This window comes from Thrips palmi, unplaced genomic scaffold, assembly GCF_012932325.1.
Source record: "Thrips palmi isolate BJ-2018 unplaced genomic scaffold, TpBJ-2018v1 HiC_scaffold_10, whole genome shotgun sequence".
Taxonomy (NCBI): domain Eukaryota; kingdom Metazoa; phylum Arthropoda; class Insecta; order Thysanoptera; family Thripidae; genus Thrips; species Thrips palmi.
The window spans coordinates 12,648,696-12,666,858 of NW_023144621.1; the positions used below are offsets into that span (position 1 = coordinate 12,648,696).

Here is an 18,163-nt window from a genome sequence, read left to right on the forward strand (position 1 = left end):
GGATGAAAGTGCATTATCCCTCTCTCTCTCTCTCTCTCTCTCTCTCTCTCTCTCTCTCTCTCTCTCTCTCTCTCTCTCTCTGTCTCTCTCTCCTCCTCCTTGCCTTCCCCTGCTCCTCCTCCTCTGCACCAAGGTGCGCATGGACGTCGACGGCACGTGCAGCGAGCCGCCTGATTCCGCAGGATGTCGCTGTCTCTGTCGCACTCACGGGGCCTTGCGCACCCTCGGAGGGGTGCGGGAGAGATAGAGCGACGATGCTGGAATCGGTCTGCTGTGTGGCCAAGCGGGAGGCAGTGGGCTTCAAGGTGCACAAGCAGGCCGTCAGGACGTCACTGCTGACGAGGCCACGCATGCTGCGGCAAGCGCTGCTGCGCTGGCCTCTGCTGCGGAGAAGGTGAGCGAGGGCAACGTTCAGGGGCTTTTTTTTTCTCTTCCTCGCCGGCCGCCTCTGTTTTGTTTCCTTTTTTTTCACCTTTTTTTATTTTTATTTTGCGCTTGGAGATAAAGCCGACGGGCTTTGGCGCTCGCACGCAACGCGGCGGCGCTGGCGGCGCCGCGATGGACTGGTGTCAGTCGGCGTGTCGCGGCGGTGACGGATGGGGGGAGGGGGGGGAGGGGGGGGGAGGGGGGGAGGGGAGGGGAGGGGAGGGGACTGGCCGTCAAAAATAAGGGAGGCAAAAAATATCGATGTGCGCGGGGCGCGGGCGGACCCCTGGTCCAGAAAAGAAAGACCCGTTGCACACTGTTGTAGGACGCGGTCCTCCGCTCCGGCCGGTGTCGTGCCACAAATGTACCGTGGAGGAGTGTGCCTAGGGGTACAGCCATCACGCGATGAATGCACCCCCGACGTGGGGCCTGCCGTAGTGTGCGGCCTGGGTACAACCACCGCGCGATGGCTGTACCGCGGTACATTCATCGCGGGGGGTACATCCATCGTCCCACACCGGCTGCTGCGCCAGTGCTGCCATAAGAGTGAACAAAAATTCCCACGATACGCCGGTGTCGAAAGGGTTGCCAACCTCGGTCTGCCTACAAGAAAACTTCTCCATAGCGAAACCAAGGTGTTGTCTAGTGGTCAGGCTGAGATTGGCAACCCTTCCGACTCGGGTGGGAATTTTCCGAGACAGCAGTGCGCTGCGCTTGCGGTGTAGTGTGCGACGCATTCTCGTCTGGCGCGTCGTGCATAGCCATGGCCGCCATGGCCCCGGGTCCGAATCCCGCCGCACTTTGCCCTGGCTGTTTTAATTACCCGCACTGACCCTGCCCCCCTTCCCCCTCCCCCTTGGCGCGCTCTAATTGCGCCCCGCTCCCCCCGAGGCCCTCGAGGCCCTCGCCAAGTGGCCCGCCAGCCCCGCCAGCCCCGCGTCCTCTCTTTAACAATATCTTTTCCTGCTTCCGCGCGGATGGAAACTTGCCGAGAGTGGCGGCGTAACTTTTACGTGCCGCGGCTGACGACCAGCAGCGGGCCCGCCCCGCCCCGCCCCACCGGAGCACCCAGCAGCCGATGGCCGGGTCCGCGGGGAGGTACTTGACGACGTCTTTTCGGCCCTCCCCGGCGACGCTCGCCGATCGAACACATTATTCTGGGCGCCTTCATTGTGCGCCGACTGCCTCCGCTTTGCAGCCCGGCGACGCTTTGCGACGACGCTTTGCGACGACGCTTTGCGACGGGTACGCGGCCCGAATGAAAAGTAAATCTTGCCGCCCTCCGAACGGCGGCAGCCCGGCAGCACTTGTCGACGTGCTCGCAGCCGCTCGCCATGGTGATTTGGAGGGGGCGGGCGCTAGGCGCGGCTACACTCTACAGTCGGCCCGATGGCAGCCCGATGGCCCGATGGGTCGCCGGGGGCAAAACGGGGATTCGACTTTAAAAGCGCTCGCCTTCCTCCCCTGCCTTTCCCTTCGGCGCGCCTTTGTTCGGGGAGGGTCCTTATCAGCGACGACAAAGCAGTTAGTTGTTGAACGATGAGCGGCAGGCACTGCCAGGCACCGCCAGGCAGGGCATCCTTCTCGAGTGGAGGGCAACAGGCGATAGACGGGCCTTCGCGCGCCTTCGGGCCGACGAGTGTGGAGGCAGCCGGATCGACTTGCAAAAGAGGACAATGCTGGCTGTGCTGGCGCGGCCGCGGCCACCAGGCCCATCCACACAGCGTTCAACTGCTAATTTCTCTCGCACCCCCAACGCCCTGCGAGTGCGAGAGAGAGAGAGAGAGAGAGAGAGAGAGAGAGAGAGAGAGAGAGAGAGAGAGAGAGAGAGAGAGAGAGAGAGAGAGAGGAGAGAAGGAGAGAAAGAGAGAGAGAGAGAGAGAGAGAGAGAGAGAGAGAGAGAGAGAGAGAGAGAGAGAACAAGGAAAGCGCTGTTCAGAATCAGCCGTGAGTCCCTCAGAGTACCGCTGTTCGCAATTCCCGTTTTTCGTTCCGTGCCGTCGTCCGTGCCTCGGCAGTCCCTTTGCGATTATACCAATGTTGTTTTCTTCCTTCTCTCTTTTTCGAACGTTCTCCCTTTTTCTCTTTTAACCGGCGGGTCGCCCGGCCCACCTCCATGTTCTCTCTCCGTCTCTCACTCGATGCCGCTCCTTTGGCTTCTCCCCTTATTTGGGGCCGCTGTCTGTCTCTCTTTCTCTTCGTTAGAGGCTCCGCTGTTGTTGCCTTTCCCGTGCTACCTCGTCGCTCCCTTTCTCTCCCCGTCTCTCTCGCGGCCCTTTCTCTTCATTGTCATCCTGCAGCTCTGTCTCTCTCTCTCCCTGGCGGCGAGCCGTCTTTCAATTGTTCCATCAACTCTTTCAACGTCCTCCTTTAAAGCGAGGCACTGTTTCCCGTCATGCGAGTTTATATCTGGTAAAGCGTGTTCCACACTGAAAGGTCAGCTCGGTGTTGATGAAGCACAGCGAAGTAACGAAACATTCCGGGCCGAAAACCCTCACACCACAAGATCGAATGCGTGCTCAGCGCAGCCTTTCCTCGACACTTTTTCTTTTTCTGGCCAAAGTTTCGAGGCGGTCGATTCTGAAGGCGACCAACTTTGGAGGACTAAAACATTACACGTTGTTGTGCATGGTGGACGGCGTGCCAGGCTTGGCCGGTGCGCACTCGAGGTCAAACACAACACAAACACGGGGTGGGCTAGGTGGGCGGGGTGTATCCCCGATTGTCAGCAAAAGTTGCGGAAGTGGTAACAGTCCAGCCCGGGCTGGCCGGGGCTGCCCGGGCCCCGGGGGAGTAGCAGCGCCTCCTCCTCTCTTTGCCTGACATGCTCTCTGCTTTCGCCAAACTACAAGTTTTCCGCTATTGTCGCTTTTCCTCCTTCCGGAATATAACGGGGGCGCCTCATTGAAGTTTGAGGCGGCCAGAGACAAGTGGCAAGTCGACGGGGGCCGCTCTCGGCGCGGCTCGGCTCGGCTCGGCGTCGCGGCGTCCCCCGAGGCCCTGGCCGCCTCAAACTTGGGCGTCAACAGACGTCGCCGACATGGTCCGACCAATGGCGTGTTCGAGATGGGCGAGATCCCCGCCAACGCGGCCAACGCCACGCAATCTCTTTTCCGCGAAAATGTTTTTTCCCATCCCCTGCCGGGTGCCGTTGACGGCGAGGCTCGCTCCAAGGCGGGCCGAGGCGGGCCGAGCCGAGGCCGGCAAAGCACCATCCGTCAAAAGCCGCGCACAATGGCTCTTTAATTGTTGCCCGCGTGTGGCCGGCCGGGCCGGCCGGGCCGTGCTGCCTTCGCCTTCCCTTCCGCCGCCGTGATGAAGACCATGAAGACCATGAAGGCGCCTGCGGACGGCGGGGTAGGCCACCCGCGGGCACGGCTGCGCGGCGGGGTGCCTATGCTGCGCTCCGCAGGCTGAAGCCAGCCGGCCCGGCCCGGCCCGCACAGTGTGCAGTGCAGCAGGGTGGCTGCTGTGCGCTGCCCTCCGCCATGGCCTCCGTGTTGTTGGCCCCGCGTCCCCGCCTTTACGGCCTCCCGGGGCTCTGTTGCTGCGCCCCGCCCCGCCCCGCCACGGGACACCACCAAATGAAGACACACGGTCGCAATTTTCAGCGGCATGGCCGCCGCGCGGCGCCACTCCGCGGGCGTTAGTTTTTAAAGGCGGCGAATCGAAAAATGAAAAGGAATGTTTTTCGCGCCATGCTAATAGTCTGTCGCCGGGCGGGGGGGGGGGGGGGGGGCAGCCACCACGGCGCAGAGCTCATTTTCTAGTGTCCAATCTGCCCGACCCTTGTACTGGCACGACCAATCTCCCTCCTGTGAGCCGCGCGAACGGACCGGGTACTCCCTTTCGGCGGTTATAACACCTGTTACGGGCCGCTGCTTGTGGTGTTGTGCACCGCCGCCCGCTATTCCCGAGTAAACTGAAACCCCTTCGTTCGCTTATTCAAATTTGCCTTTCTTCCTAGCCGTTTTAATCGGGGTTTCCCGTCTAAATAAACGTTGAGCGAAAACTCTCGAGAGAGTCATGCCTCACCGCGGCCAGGGGAACCAGGGGTAGCAAGCAATCAGCCGGCCCTGCGAGGAAAAAATGCACATCCTTAGCTGTTGTTCGGGAGGCTTTGGGCAGAGAATATGGGGTTAGCGAATCGCATTATATCTTCTTTTCTTCCACTTTCTTGTGGTTCCATTTCAGGCAACGTCATGGGCGAAAATATAAACTGGGCCCCCTTTCTGGCGCGGCCATGGGGGCGGCCAAGTCCATTGGGCAACGCCATATACAGCGTGGCCTCAGCCCATTGGTCGTCCTACGCACCGCGTCGAACCGAATAACGCCAAAGTGCGTGTGCGTGGGTGAGAGAGAGAGAGAGAGAGAGAGAGAGAGAGAGAGAGAGAGAGAGAGAGAGGGGGGGAGAGAGAGAGAGCAGAGTGCTGCCCCGCCCATCAAGCAGGGAAGTTCATTCCCTCGTGCCAGTCCGGGTTAAGGTCACCCCGTTCGCCTGTCCGCCCGCCTGTCCGTCCGCCCGCCCGTCCGGCGTTTCAAAGTTAATATCCTTTTGATTTGCCCCGTCAATGTATGTGGCAACAGCTGCTGGACGGAGGGGGCAGTGCGACCCTCTGACACTTAATAGACCCAATCCACGCCCATTTTTTTTTAAATGCGTGGCGAACATGAGCTGTTTTTCTATCAAAATCTGTCACCCTGCTCGCTGGCTCCTGATTCAGGACCCCAATCTGTGCCACCTACATCCGCGGCGCCCGCAAGACACGCCTGATTCTCTCGGCCGCTTAGCTGGGTGCGCAAAGCAGATCCCCTCGCCGCTGTTAGTGGCTTGCGGATCGCGAGCCTGGAATCCCCCCTTTTCCCCTTCCCCTCCTCCCCCATACACCGCAAGACAGAAGTGCAGCGAATGCATCTTGAGAGATTCGCGTGCGTGGATTGGAGCAGACGGCGAGTGGGAGGAGTGAGGAGTGCCACCGGATGTGCAGGGGGAGGGGGAGCCGGGGGGTGGGGTGCAGAAATTCTAGAGAACTACATAGTGCCAGGGTGGATTTGGGGAGGGCACTGAAACCGCAGCCGTAAGCCGTAATTTGGCAAGGAAGTGCTCCTCGCTGCACAAATACATGTGAAGGATGCGAGGTCGTGACGGTATGGGTTGGGGGAGGGGGGATGGCAGCGCCACTGTGCAGAATGGCCGTGACTGCTGGCATAAGTGATTACGGAAGTAGCGAAGCGAGGGAGCGTTCATCGAAATGCAGTTCGTGGAAGAGAGGGTGGTGGGGGCACACACTGTCGGCTTCAAGTTTGGGACGCAAACTGGGGCGGCAAACTATGCTGCCTGGTCGCAACAGTGCACCGCCTCATCGCACCGCGCCGCGCGTCCCGGTCCCGGACGCCACCTGTCGACGCCGTCGTCCTCGTATTGAATAAAGGCGAGTGTTTAGCCTCCCCGGTCGCAGCGCCCGGCGGGCTGAGTCCCGCGAAAGCCGGGCCCGGCGAAGCCCCTGCAAAGTGTCCCCGGCCGGGCCGACCATGGGCCCGCCGGCCCGACGCCCCGACGGCCCGGCAGGGGAAATTGAAAGTCATCCCCACCACGGTGAATAATAAAAGACTCGTTGCTCACAGCTTGCCTGGCTTGCCTCGTCCATTTTCCGCAACATTTACTTCCGCGCCGCGGCTTTCGATGTGGCGACATCCAGCGGGGAGGGGAGGGAGGGGGGGAGGCGGTGGAAAGAAAATGCCTTTCTCTTTAGAAAGTCTGGAGGTGGCTGCGCGCGCTGCGTGCGCTGCGTGCTTTGCACCCATTCCCGGCCGGCGCCGTCCCCGACGCGTTCGTCCCCGTTCCCCTCCGCAGTCATTTTGGCGACGAGCCTGCCGCGCGGATACCGGATGCGAGATATTCTTTGGAAGTCGTCCTATTAGCGACCAGCCTTGGCTTTTCCCCCGCCGCGGCTCCGCACCCTGCGGCCCTGCGGCCACAGTCCCTGCGCCAGGATCGCGGCGGCGCGGCGGGGCGCCGGGAGGGGGCGGACATGTCGGTGGAAGCCAGCCAAGTGCTCAGCCCGCATCAGTCAGGCCCCCTAAGGTTCGAAGGCCCTCCTCCTTTGCGGCGCGGCCTGGCCCTCGGGCCTTGGCTGGAGCCCATGGCGGCCTGCCTGGCCTGGCCGGCCCGGCCTCGGGGAAGCCGCACCCGGAAACTGTGCAGTCACGGTGCGCGGCGTGGCGTCCATGCCGGCCAGCCAGTGGCGGTGGCGGAGTTATTGCCCCGCTCAGGTGCCGCCAGCACGGACACGGCCTCGGCGGACACGGCCTCGGCGGACACGGCCTCGGCGGACACGGCCTCGGCGGACACGGCCTCGGCGGACACGGCCTCGGCGGACACGGCCTCGGCGGACACGGCCTCGGCGGACACGGCCTCGGCGGACACGGCCTCGGCGGACACGGCCTCGGCGGACACGGCCTCGGCGGACACGGCCTCGGCGGACACGGCCTCGGCGGACACGGCCTCGGCGGACACGGCCTCGGCGGACACGGCCTCGGCGGACACGGCCTCGGCGGGCACGCCGGACACGGCGGACAGACACGCCGCACACGTAGCCAGGGATCCTTGATTCGACCTTCCCTTCTCGAGTCGCTCCGCCGCTGTGCCGGCCGTGCTTCAAAGGGTGCGCCGCCGTGCCGTGACGCCGTGCCGTGCCGCCGTGCCGTGCGTCTAGACGGCCCGTATCATCCCGACCCTACGCGCTGCCCCGCTGCCCGGCCCGGCTGCACATCAGACGACGACGAACCGCGCAAGAAATACTCCCCGACCCGGCAGCCCGGCGGCCAGGCAGCCGGGCGGACTAAATATTGCACGACGGCGAAAGCAGCAGCAGAGGCAACCCGACAACCCACCCCGCCCCGCCGCGGGCCTGCCTGGCCTGCCCGGGGGCGGAGGACTGCGTTCTTACCACGCGATGACCGGGCGCCATCTGCGGTTTTGCCGACACAGTCAACTGCACTCGTATTCTGTGCGGGCCGCCCTGCCCAGCCCTGCCCCGGTGTCGGGCCTGGCCCGAGGCCTGGCCTGGCCCGTCGGGTCGTCCTTTGTCCCGCTCGCCCCGTTCACTTTAGGCCCGATGCTCAGTGTCTCGGCGTCCCGGGCAGCCCTGGGCCGCCGGAAGGTGCCGCCTGTGGGGACGACGTCCGGGCGACGTCCCGGAGGAGCGGGGGAGGGGGAGGGGGGCGGACACGACCACTGCCCCGCGCTTAATAAGGCCGCCATCTAGGTTTAATATCTCCCCAGCATCGGCGGTGCCCTCACTTTACATCCCGAGGCGGATGACCTCCCCCCTCCCCTCCCCTCCCCTCCCCCGGCCGGCGGCCTTTTAACCCCGACCAGTACAACGCCAAATTCAGGCGCCATAACTCATGCGGCCCTTCCTGTTGCGGTGGCGCGGGCCCTGGCGCGGGCCCTGGCGCGGGCTCTGTCTCTCTCGCACCTGTGCGCCGTGCCCCGTGCGTGCGAGAGAGACAGAGCGACTAGTCGGCGTGCAAGCCGCCGCAGGCAGGCCCGCCAGAATGCCTCTTCCGACATGAGCGGACCAATTGACGCCGTCATTGGCAGGGTCCGAAGGAAGACCGTAGATCACGTCGTGGCGGCCCAGGGCGGCCGAGGGCTGCCGAGGGCTGCCGAGAGCCCGGCCAGAAGTGATGTCGGCCTACAGTGTGGGTGTGAGCGTGGGTGTGGACGTGGCGTAGGCGGCGGCGGAGGCCGACCACACGATGTTCAGAATCTATTCCAACCCCAGGCTGTGATGACCTCTGGGGAACAAAAAACAAAATCAACCAGGCTAGATATTTGAACTTTTTACCTCACTTAAAAATCGTACTCTGCGTCCCGCTGGCCCAGCCTGTTGACGGCGCGTCACCTGTGCGCGTCCTTGGGGCGGTGTTCCCGCAATGCCGCGTGGCGTCGCGGTGTGGCGCCGTGGCGGCGGAAGGGCCCTGAAGCTGCATGCAGCGACGCCGGGACGCGACGCTGGAAAAGGTCACAGAAAAACAGAGGCGCTGTCACTTCCAAAACACAAAAATAACCGTCCGGGAATTTCCGAGAAAAAAAAAGCTTGGGCTCAATTATTTTTCACAGTGCAGCGGATCGGGGAAAATGTGTCGATTTATGACACGGCTGCCGCGGCAGCACAAGTCAGTGGGGACGCAGGTGCGCCGACACTGTCAGCGCCAGCGACGGGCGGGGCTGGCGGGGCAAGGGGGCGGCTGACAACACGAAAAACGCATCGACAGAAAAATAAAAGTTTATCTTGCCACTGAACACGATCGCCATGCCGTTAATTGGCCGAGGTGTGCCGTTCTCGCTTTTGACACGCGAAAGCCGATCGCGTGTTTTTGGCCGCGTGACTCGCCGCGTGACCGCTTGCCAGCCGCCACGCGTGCGCGGTGCGTGCGTACGTACCCACAGCCCCTCGCGGCCGCGCGCGGGCGTACACCGTAATCGGTCCTTGGATATCTCTGACTGTTGCCCCCTGGCCGAGGCAGGACCTTACTGTATCACTGCGGTAATCAACAAAATGCGGGGTTACATTATCAGTCGCTCTGCGAGCGGCTGGCGATGTCTGCGGACACGGAGACAACGCGATCGTTTGCGAGACCTAAACTTTAACGGCGCCACGTGTAGTGCAGGCTGTGCGCGCCACGCGTGGCGGAGGTTTGGCAGTGGCGATGCAGGCAGGGGGAGGGGGAGGGGGCGCCACGAGGCAGGGAGTACAGGTACGTGCCGGGCATACCAGCCCCTTTCAAAGGAACGCAGCGCGCCAACAAAGGCAAGAAGAGCGGTAAATGCACAAGTAAGGCAAGCAGTCTAATGACGGCAGCGCGGTGGCCTTGGCGGCCTGGGCGGCCTTGACCGCGGCGAGGCCGCATCACATAGTGGCGGTTCTAGAGCCAGTCGGAAAAGGAGCTTTTTCGGCCTACTTACAGGTGCGAAGTGCGACTTTTGCCTGCCTTCCAAGCGTCTCTCTGGATGCCAAGGGCAGTTGTCGTTATGTCCCCTCTGGACCCGCGCTTGCATAGGGCGCTGCGTGGCCTCTGGCTCACCTTGGGAAGGGAAACAATTGGATTTGGCGCAGCTCCCGCTTCCTTAACAAGAGAGACGGAAATGAAAACGACGGGGCGGCGCATGAGTGGATTGGCAAGAGAATGACATGCCGAGGACGGCGAGGCCAGGCCGCACAAGGCCGGGCGAGGCGCTCCAAATCCAATTGGAGTCCCAACCAAATGCAGTGCACCGCAACCACTGCTCAGCAGGACGGACGGGACGGGCCGGGACGGACAGGGCCGCTGCGAGGGCCTTCGGAAGGCACCTGGTGTGGCCAGGGCCGCCTGGACCGCCAGGACGCTGCCGGCCCTGGGGGAAATCGCGCGGCGAGTGTCCCTGCCACCAACACAGGCAGCACAGGCCCGCAGCGCGCCCAGCTTGTCCCGGAGTTGCCCAGGTCTGCCCGATGCGATGCGGTCCTGTATTCCTGGTCGCCGTGATTCAGAAGCCGCGACGTGCTGCGGCCAGAACGCCCGTCGAGGGGGAACAACGATCTAAAAAGCGTACACCAACGTTTTACAAAGTACGAAAAAATATTGTAACTTGCTTACGATTATTAAGTAACATCAAAACTGCAGAAAATTACCAAAACCTTAAAAAAAATGACTGATTTGAATAGATGATTGGAAAAATTTACAAGAAACTACAAGAAAGTACACTTTCACCCTCGTGTCCGGTTCCTTCCCACCGCATCCGAGGACGCGCGCTTTCTTTGAGTTATTCAATCCGAAATATGAAACGGCGTACAGTACAGTCAGTTCAGCCTGGCGGCGCGGCGGTCCAGCCGGCGGGACGGATGGCGCGGTGCGCGGTGCGGCAGTCTGCCAAAGTTGGCCAACTTTGGCTATAAATCCCGGCATGAACGGCAATACAGTGAGCGGCGCGCCAATAAACGATCCAACCTGAGGGAAGTCTTCAGGGAAGTCTCCTTTAATGAGGCCTTTCCTCGCTGAAAGAAGGAATCTCGTCAAACCCTTCCGGATTTTCGGCTCCTTTCGTGCCGCTCTTCCGTTGTGCACGAAACTTCCCTGAAGGAGTTGTTTATGTATGTTCCCTGACGGCCATCTTGCAGATCCCCTATCTCTTTCGGTGCCGGCTCATTTGCGTAATGAACTTTGTGCCGTGCAGACCTGCGCGCAGATCCATCAGTTGTGAAGCGCCGTGGCTGCCACCAGGACTGCCGACGTCACGCGGACGCCGTGCCACGCCGAGAAAGGGGGCCACCGCATTCATACATGCGTCGAACAAAAAGCTCTCCAACTTTCAAAAAGTCGGTTCGAAAAATACTTGTCAATGGAAAGAAAACGAACAGTGGCGCAGCGCGTGACTCAATGCGTGTCAGGAAAATAAAACACCCCCTCTGCATAAAAGGGGGCCAATTTCTGTCACGACGCGCCTACAAACTGTTGAGCAAATCTGTGTCAATCTTGTTGCGAAAACAAATGCAGAAACGCGCTTCAATTCATAACTGTCGGCGAGCCGCCGAAAGAAGAAAGTCGTTTCGAGGGAAATACGCTCAATGGACCTCAACCCTTTCCACCGCAAAGGGGGCACGCCCCGCCAGAGAGAGAGAGAGAGAGAGAGAGAGAGAGAGAGAGAGAGAGAGAGAGAGAGAGAGAGAGAGAGAGAGAGAGAGAGAGAGAGTAAAATGGAAGCAGAAGCGCGCCGCGGGGGAAAAGTGTCGGAATCTTGTAAAGTCAATTTCTTACCAGTGGAACGGCCAACTTGAGCAGCCTCAGATGAAATGACATTTTCTAAGCCCCGCAATGAAAAAAAATAATGTCGTGAATACTTTAAAGTGTGCGTGCGGGCAAAGGGAGGCGGGGAGAGGAGTGGGGGGTGGCCCTGCTCGGCCAGGTGATCCCCCCGAATCTGCGACGAGCTGGCGGCTGCTATCCGCCACACGCTTTTGAACCTGCCGACCTGCAGTCCGATCAAAAAGCCACCCGCAGATTTTGGCGCCTTTTCCAATTACCAGCCCTCTTATCGTGTTGACGCGCCACGGGCCCAGGCCAGGCCGGCCCAGGCCGTGCCATGGGGGCGAATTGTGCGAGCTGCTGCCAACCAACCTCACCTCATGTTTCATGAAGCGCCTGATGGATCGGCGGTGGCGTGGCGTGGCGGCCGAGTAGCGAGTTTCAGTTTTTCCGCCGGCTGGCTGGCGGGCTGGCTGGCTGGCGGGCTGGCTGGCGGGCTGGCTGGCGGGCTGGCTGGCGGCCCGCGGCAGCACGGCGGCACCGCTCCTTCTTTTGCTCCAGTTGGTCCTGCAGCTGGCAAACCCTATTAGCATGCATGCCAGGGAACACGTGCGGCCTTCCCAGGCGGCGCGGCGGTGTAGCAGTGTAGCGGCGTGGCGCTGTAGCGTTGTAGCGCCGCCAGCGCCGCGAGCCACCATCGCACTGCCGCCAGCGCCGCCAGCCCGCCCGCAAAGCGTGGCCCAGCGGTAGCGACGCTAATTTTTTAAAACTGTTGAAAACCAACCTGGAAATTCTTCGAAAACTTGCCTCCAGTCTCAGAATAAAAACGAAAAAATTCCGAAACCTCATGTTTTTATTTTGAACGAGCTTCCAGGAGGTATAGTACAAAAAGATCATTTTGAAACCCGAAAATTTCGAATGGAGCTTCGGGACGCATTTATAGAATTTTACCATTTCTTTTTAAAAGTGCTCCGTACCCTTTTTCATCGTTTTTTGTTACTTTGAGGATCAAAAGTGTACCCGGCGCCTCAGGTCTGTGTTTCGGCCGGGATATTAAAGCCATCAATCACTCGAGTCTTTCTTGTTAGTTTTTGTCTGACCGTGCCTTTTCGTCTGGTTCCAGGTGAGCACCGGCCGCTAGCGCGCTGAATTCGGCTGCCGTCAGCGAGCAGCGCGTACCATATGGTGAGTTTCGAATTTAAGCTCCCCAGTGGGGGATGGGAAATTCGGTGCCACGTCCCTCGACGGAGAGGGAGAGAGAGAGTGGTACTCCCCCGTAAACGACGTGACAGCCTTCGTAATTGATGAAGTATCACGCCTTTATTGATGGGCATCGAAGCATTTTCAACGTGAACAGGCAATTTGTTGACATCATTTTGTCCCTTTTTCTACCAGGTGAAACATTTGCACGCGCCATCGGGACCTGTTACTCTTCGTAGACTTCAAATGTCGAACTAGAATCCTACTAGCTGCGTCTTTCAGCGTGTTGAACTAGAAGGTGGCGCCGAAGCTGGAGGAGAGTCCGTTTGTTTTTTCGCTCTCTTTGGAAGAGGTTCATTGGGGCTGACCCGGAGTCCTCGTTCTGGCCGCTCTGGCCGCTCTGGCCGCTCTGGCGTCCAAGGCCAAGTTGGCTCTAGCTACCTGCCCCGGGGCGCGGAGTGTAGGCCCCAGGCAGCGTGACGTCACGCCACTGCAAGTTTAGGCTCCTGGGGGAGCCCCTCGGGGGGTAGAGTTATCGCGAGCGTCCCGCCAGCGTCCCGCCAGCGTCCCGCCAGCGGCAAGCAAGGCGAGCCAAGCGGCCCCGGCCGAGGCCCTGGCCGTCATGCCGCATTACGGGCCGAATCTTAGCCGAAGTACAGTGCCGCTGATCGCGTCGTATTCGCGAACCAGTCTGTATCGCCCTGTGCCTCTGCTGCACAGGCCTGCGGGCCTCGCTTTTAGCAGGCTGCTGCGGACAGTGCAGAGGGCGAAAAAAAAAACCAACTTGCGCGGCCCACAACTTTGTTCGTCTTGTCCTCTACAAAGGTTTGATACGTGCGCGAACTCCGAACGAGGGCAGTACCATTTACTGGCCGCGAATAATTCGCCAGGACTTGTAGTCTTACAACCTTTCAGACAAGGCCGTGGCTCGCCGTCACGTCCGCCAAACTTTCTCTTTGACTCGGTTCCCCCCGACGTTCCTTATTCTCTTGGAAAAGCAGCGGTGCGTTCCGCGTTCCGCATGCTTGAAACGAGTAGTCCGCCAATCGCTCCCTTCCCGAATTGCCGGCCCGTTACTGAGTTTGTCAAGTTGGCGGCAGCGTGCACGGCCCCGCCTCACACAGTGGGCCAGAGGACCGGTGGAGGCGGTCAAAATCCTGGACGCGTTTTGAGCTCCAACGTCGCTAAATGGGACTCGAATCGAACGTGTGAGGTCACACGTTCGGTTCGAGTCCTGTTTAGCGACTCTGGAGCTCAAAACGCGTCCAGTGGTTTGGCCGCCAGCGCCGGTCTTCTGGCCCACTGTGTGCCTGCCTGCCTGCCCGCCCGCCTGCCCGCCAGGCGTGTCCGAGGTGATGAGTGTGACGTTTCCGGCGACCCGTGGGACTCCGTAGGGAACTGCGAGGGAAGGGAGCTGGTGAGCTCTGGCAGCCGAGGGACCCCTTTCCGGCAGGCCGCCGGTCTGTCTGTGCTGCGCCGCTGCGCTGCTGCGCCAGTTCTCCAAGCCCCCTTCCCCTCCCACACTGCTAACCTACTCGCAGCCAATCCACATACACGGGTATTGCGGGGGCGGGAGCAGACCGCCTCATCACCGCGCGACTTTGATGTTGGCGGAGAGCTCGTAATCACGACACATCGCACGCCATCGCGAGTCAAGTGGAGCGAGCGAACAGCGCGTTTAATGAATTGCCGACAGCTGCACGTCAACAGAGCGCGACCCACGCGAAAAACCAGCGGCCCGTCAACCGAGTGGTGACAGGAAGCAAAAAGCGACGAAAATTCGCCAAATTAGGCGCACTCTGCGCGAGAGCAGTCCTTTGAAAACTAACCTGGCCGACGACAAAGCCCGGCTGTTCCGCCTCAGCTCACCTCACCTCGTGCCGCTGACGTTACAAGCCGGGGCGCCGCGGCGCCGGGCGGCGGAGGACAGGAGGCCGGAGTTGGCAAGCAATAAACAGGCTCTGTCATCGTGCCCTGGCAGTGGCGTGGCAGCGGCGTGGCAGTGCTTGGCAGTGGCGTGGCTGCGCCATGTGTTTGCGATCGAACAATACAAGGCAAAGAGAACGGCCGGGCCTCCTTGCTCGCCCCGCTCGCCCCGCGCGCCCCGCTCCTTGTTTCGCAGTTGGGATTGAGTTCGGCCCAAGTTAGAGGCCGGCCGGAAAGGCACGGCATAGGCAATCCTTGGTGGGCCGCGGCTTGGCTGGCCTGGCTGGCCCGGCTGGCCGGGGCGGCGCCCAGAAAACCAAATCAGGGAGCTCCGCGCCGCTCCGCGCCCCGCGGAGGCAAGCGGTGGAGTTGATCGCTTGTCGCGGGCTGGCGGCTTTCCGGTGACGGGGAGGAAGAGGGGTGCGCCTCTGTAAACCGGCGTGTTTTCCTGCTCGCCTCACCGCCGCGCCGCACAGTGGGCCGGAAGACCGGCGCAGCGGGCCAAACCTCTAGACGCGTTTTGGGCTCCAGAGTCGGTAAGCAGGACTCGAACCGACCGTGTGACCCCATCAATGGATTCCTCGTTCGGAGAGCTATCCATTAGTGGGGTCACACGTTCGGTTCGAGTCCCATTTAGCGACTCTGGAGCTCAAAACGCGTCCGGGATTTTGACCGCCTCACCGGTCTTCCGGCCCACTGTGCGCCGCGCGGCCGGCAGCGTCCCCCCCCCTCGCTGGCCGCGTTGGCCGCGTTTGCGGCGCTTGCCGCGCGTTTTTACTCCGAAAGCTAATATCGCTGCCGAATCAGCCTCTTCCGCCAGAGTGCCCCAATCTGCTTTGCCCTGCTTTAATGCCTTAAGGCCGCACTCTGATGAGCAGCGCCTTAAGCCTGCGCGTCCAAGCCGCGCCCCAAAGAAAGAAAGGATATTACGCAACGGCACGGCCCGGCACGGCCAGGCACGGCCAGGCACAGCTGCACAGCGGGTGCCGGCGGTGCAGGGCGGGCGGCGGGGCCTACTGGGGCACGGCGGCACGGCGGCACGGCCCTGCTGCTGGAGAGCTCGCTGGAGAGCCGGGCCGAGCGGGCCGAGCGCGGCCACGGCGCGGGATATCGATCGCGGCAGCCTTGCGCGCAGCGCGGCGCAGCGCCTCGCCTCTCCTCCCTCTCGGGTGGACCCGAACCGGCACGACCACCGCCGGCACCGCCGGCACCACCGGCACCGGGAGGCCGAAGACGAGGCGTCGCGACGCCGCGCTGCAGCGGGGGGTATCTCCGAGCCGGCCGGCCCGCTCCCTGCAGGGCCGGCACTGTCGAACCGAGGGCGTGGAGAACTCCCCACTTAGTGCGGAGTACTGCTCCACTCTGGGACGCGGGTGGAGTTTGCACTCGAAACTGTAAGAAATGTTTTCCTATGAGGGCGGTGAATAGTTAATACCAAGAATTTAGTGAAGCATTAAACTTTCGCCACAAGGCGGTGAGAATGTTTTTCCTCGAGAAAACTCGGCATAATTCTCGCCATGCTCACCACGCTCGGCGGCAAAAGGCGCCCCGAAAGGCCGGAAAACACTCGAACACGCGCGCCGCCCGGTCAAAGTAGAGCTGGAACATTGGAGCGGTGCCTGCGCGCGCCTGGGCGCGCCGGGGCGCCGACACTCGAAAAACTCTGCAGTGTAATGATGTTGGACGGCAGGTGGGAAAGAGAAAAAGGCCGCGAGCAAATCTTGAAACACTGCAGCCACCGCTGCGCGTTCATTATAAAACTTTGCCGCTGCTCGACGGCACGCCGCGGTGCAGCGGTGTGACGAGGACAACAACGGCCGGCCGACCGCGAGGGCGAGCCAGAGAGAGAGAGAGAGAGAGAGAGAGAGAGAGAGAGAGAGAGAGAGAGAGAGAGAGTGCTCTCCTGCCTTTCACGGCCCACCGCAAAACAAGTGCCGCGACCGCCGCGACAAAGCCGCCGTGAGGTCGGTTCGGTTCGGTTCGGCCTGGTGGCGCCTGGCTGCGCCTGGCCGCCCGATAGAGTCCAGCCGTCCCTCTCGCTCTCTGGGGTGTTCCGCAGGGCGAGAGAGAGACGGAGCGCCGCAAACTCTGTTCAGGTCAACAACAGCAGAGCCCTGTAGGGCAGCCTGTTTCTCGAGAGGCAGCGCTGTTCCGGAGAACGAGGCAGTCTGCGTAAGTTGTCGTCAACGGCTCGGTTCGGGGCCACCCGCTGTTCCGGCTTCGAGTTCACCTGCCGATTAATTTCAAACTGAGCGCCCCTCGTCATCCCCCTCCCAGGTGGTTCCCGATGACGTAATTCAGGAGCACGCTTCATTGGCGGAGTGTTTCGTAACCGAGTCCGGAGCGGTCCGGCAGGCCGCTCGCCCCGACGCCATCGACGTCCCCGACGTCCGCGACGTCCCCGTCAGACGCAACACTGTGGCGTCGTCGCGCTCCGCCGCTCCAACTTGTGCGTCGCGCATGTCTCGTATTAATAGAGCCTGCGATCGACTCTGGTCCCAAGTTGCTGCCTTGGCGACCTCCCCAAGTCGGATCCGGGTTTCCGAGCGCGCCGGAAGGGGAGGGGGAGGGGGAGGGGGAGGGCGCCGCTGCCTCAGCAAATCATCGGGGCCGTCGTGCCGTCGTCGTCGTTCGATTAGCGGCAGGCAGAGTTGCCCCTGTCAGGCTGCCACTTTGTTGCTCTATTCTCGCACGTCGCCGTTGGAATGGCTCGGCCTGCCTGGCTGCCTGCCTGCCTGGCTGCACGCTGATTGCGAACGCAGCGTTCATCGCTCTGTCTCTCTCGCACTCATGGAGGCGTCCCGTCGGGGTGCGAGAGAGACAGCGACGAGGGACTGTTTGGAATGAGCCCGCTGGTGGCTGCCTGGTGGCTGCCTGGTGGCTGCCCATCGCCCTGACGTCGTAAACCGGACCCGCTAATGACATTTCTTCACGGAAGTGGGGCCGCCGCACCCCGCCCCGCCTCACCCCGCCGCACCCCGCCCCGCCGCGACGCTTCGTTCCCCCGTCCGATCCCCTCACAGGTACGCGCTTATTGCTCCCACAGGGATCCATCCCGGAGACGTCCTGCGGGCTGATTCCGAGAGTTCTCACTCTGTCTCTCTCGCACTCGCAGGGTGACCCGTATGGGTGCGAGAGAGACAGAGCGACAGGAGGAGGGGAGCGCCGCGGGAAGGGAGCCGCTGCGACGGCGGAGCGCGGGGACGTTCTGATTAATACTCCCCTAATCACAACTCCCGGGGGAACAGGATGGAACGCCCGGAACTACTAGTGCGCATCGGAACGTCTCTCTCGCACGGCCGTCACCAAAGGCATATTCGGGTCGGCGTACAAAGGGGATCTCCAGGAAGGCGGCGGGGGTGGGCGGAATGCGGGGGGCTGATACCCGGCCCGGCACTGCGCGCTCCACCACGCCGGCGGGGCCCCGCCGCCGAAATTGTTCCGAGGGGCAAAGTGACACAGTGACGCGCTCGCAGGATCCCACGCGGCTCGGCGAGTCGACTTTGCGTCAGTGTCGTTCTTTCTTTCTCCCTTCCTCCTTCCGCCTTGCGACCTTTAGCCTCACGGTAAAAATGGTTCCTGGTTTTCCCAGGAACCCCCTGGAAATCGCCTATGTCTTCGCCATAGGGCTCCTGGGAAAACCAGGTACCGTTTTTACCGTGCTCTTGGTGGGCCTGGGCCGTGGCGGCGCTCTCTGGCGGCGCTCTCTGGCGGCGATCAACGCGTCGAGGGCCTCGCACAGGGCTCACCTCACGTGGGGCCGCAAGGGCGTAGCGCGTAGCCTGTCGTTGTTAGTCTGATTAATAAGGCGAATCCTCCA

At 61.8% G+C, this 18,163-nt stretch overlaps 1 protein-coding gene and 1 long non-coding RNA gene across 4 annotated transcripts in view; both read left to right on the forward strand.

The window, feature by feature from the left end:
* LOC117653368 (neurotrimin-like) overlaps nt 1-18,163 on the forward strand; it is a 239,936-nt gene that overhangs the window by 167,045 nt on the left and 54,728 nt on the right. The window lies entirely within an intron of this gene.
* The window catches only part of LOC117653386, a 35,237-nt gene continuing 29,411 nt past the window's right edge, over nt 12,338-18,163 (forward strand). The window contains exon 1 of the long non-coding RNA XR_004588217.1: nt 12,338-12,402. This is a non-coding gene — a long non-coding RNA (uncharacterized LOC117653386). The remainder of the gene's footprint in view (nt 12,403-18,163) is intronic.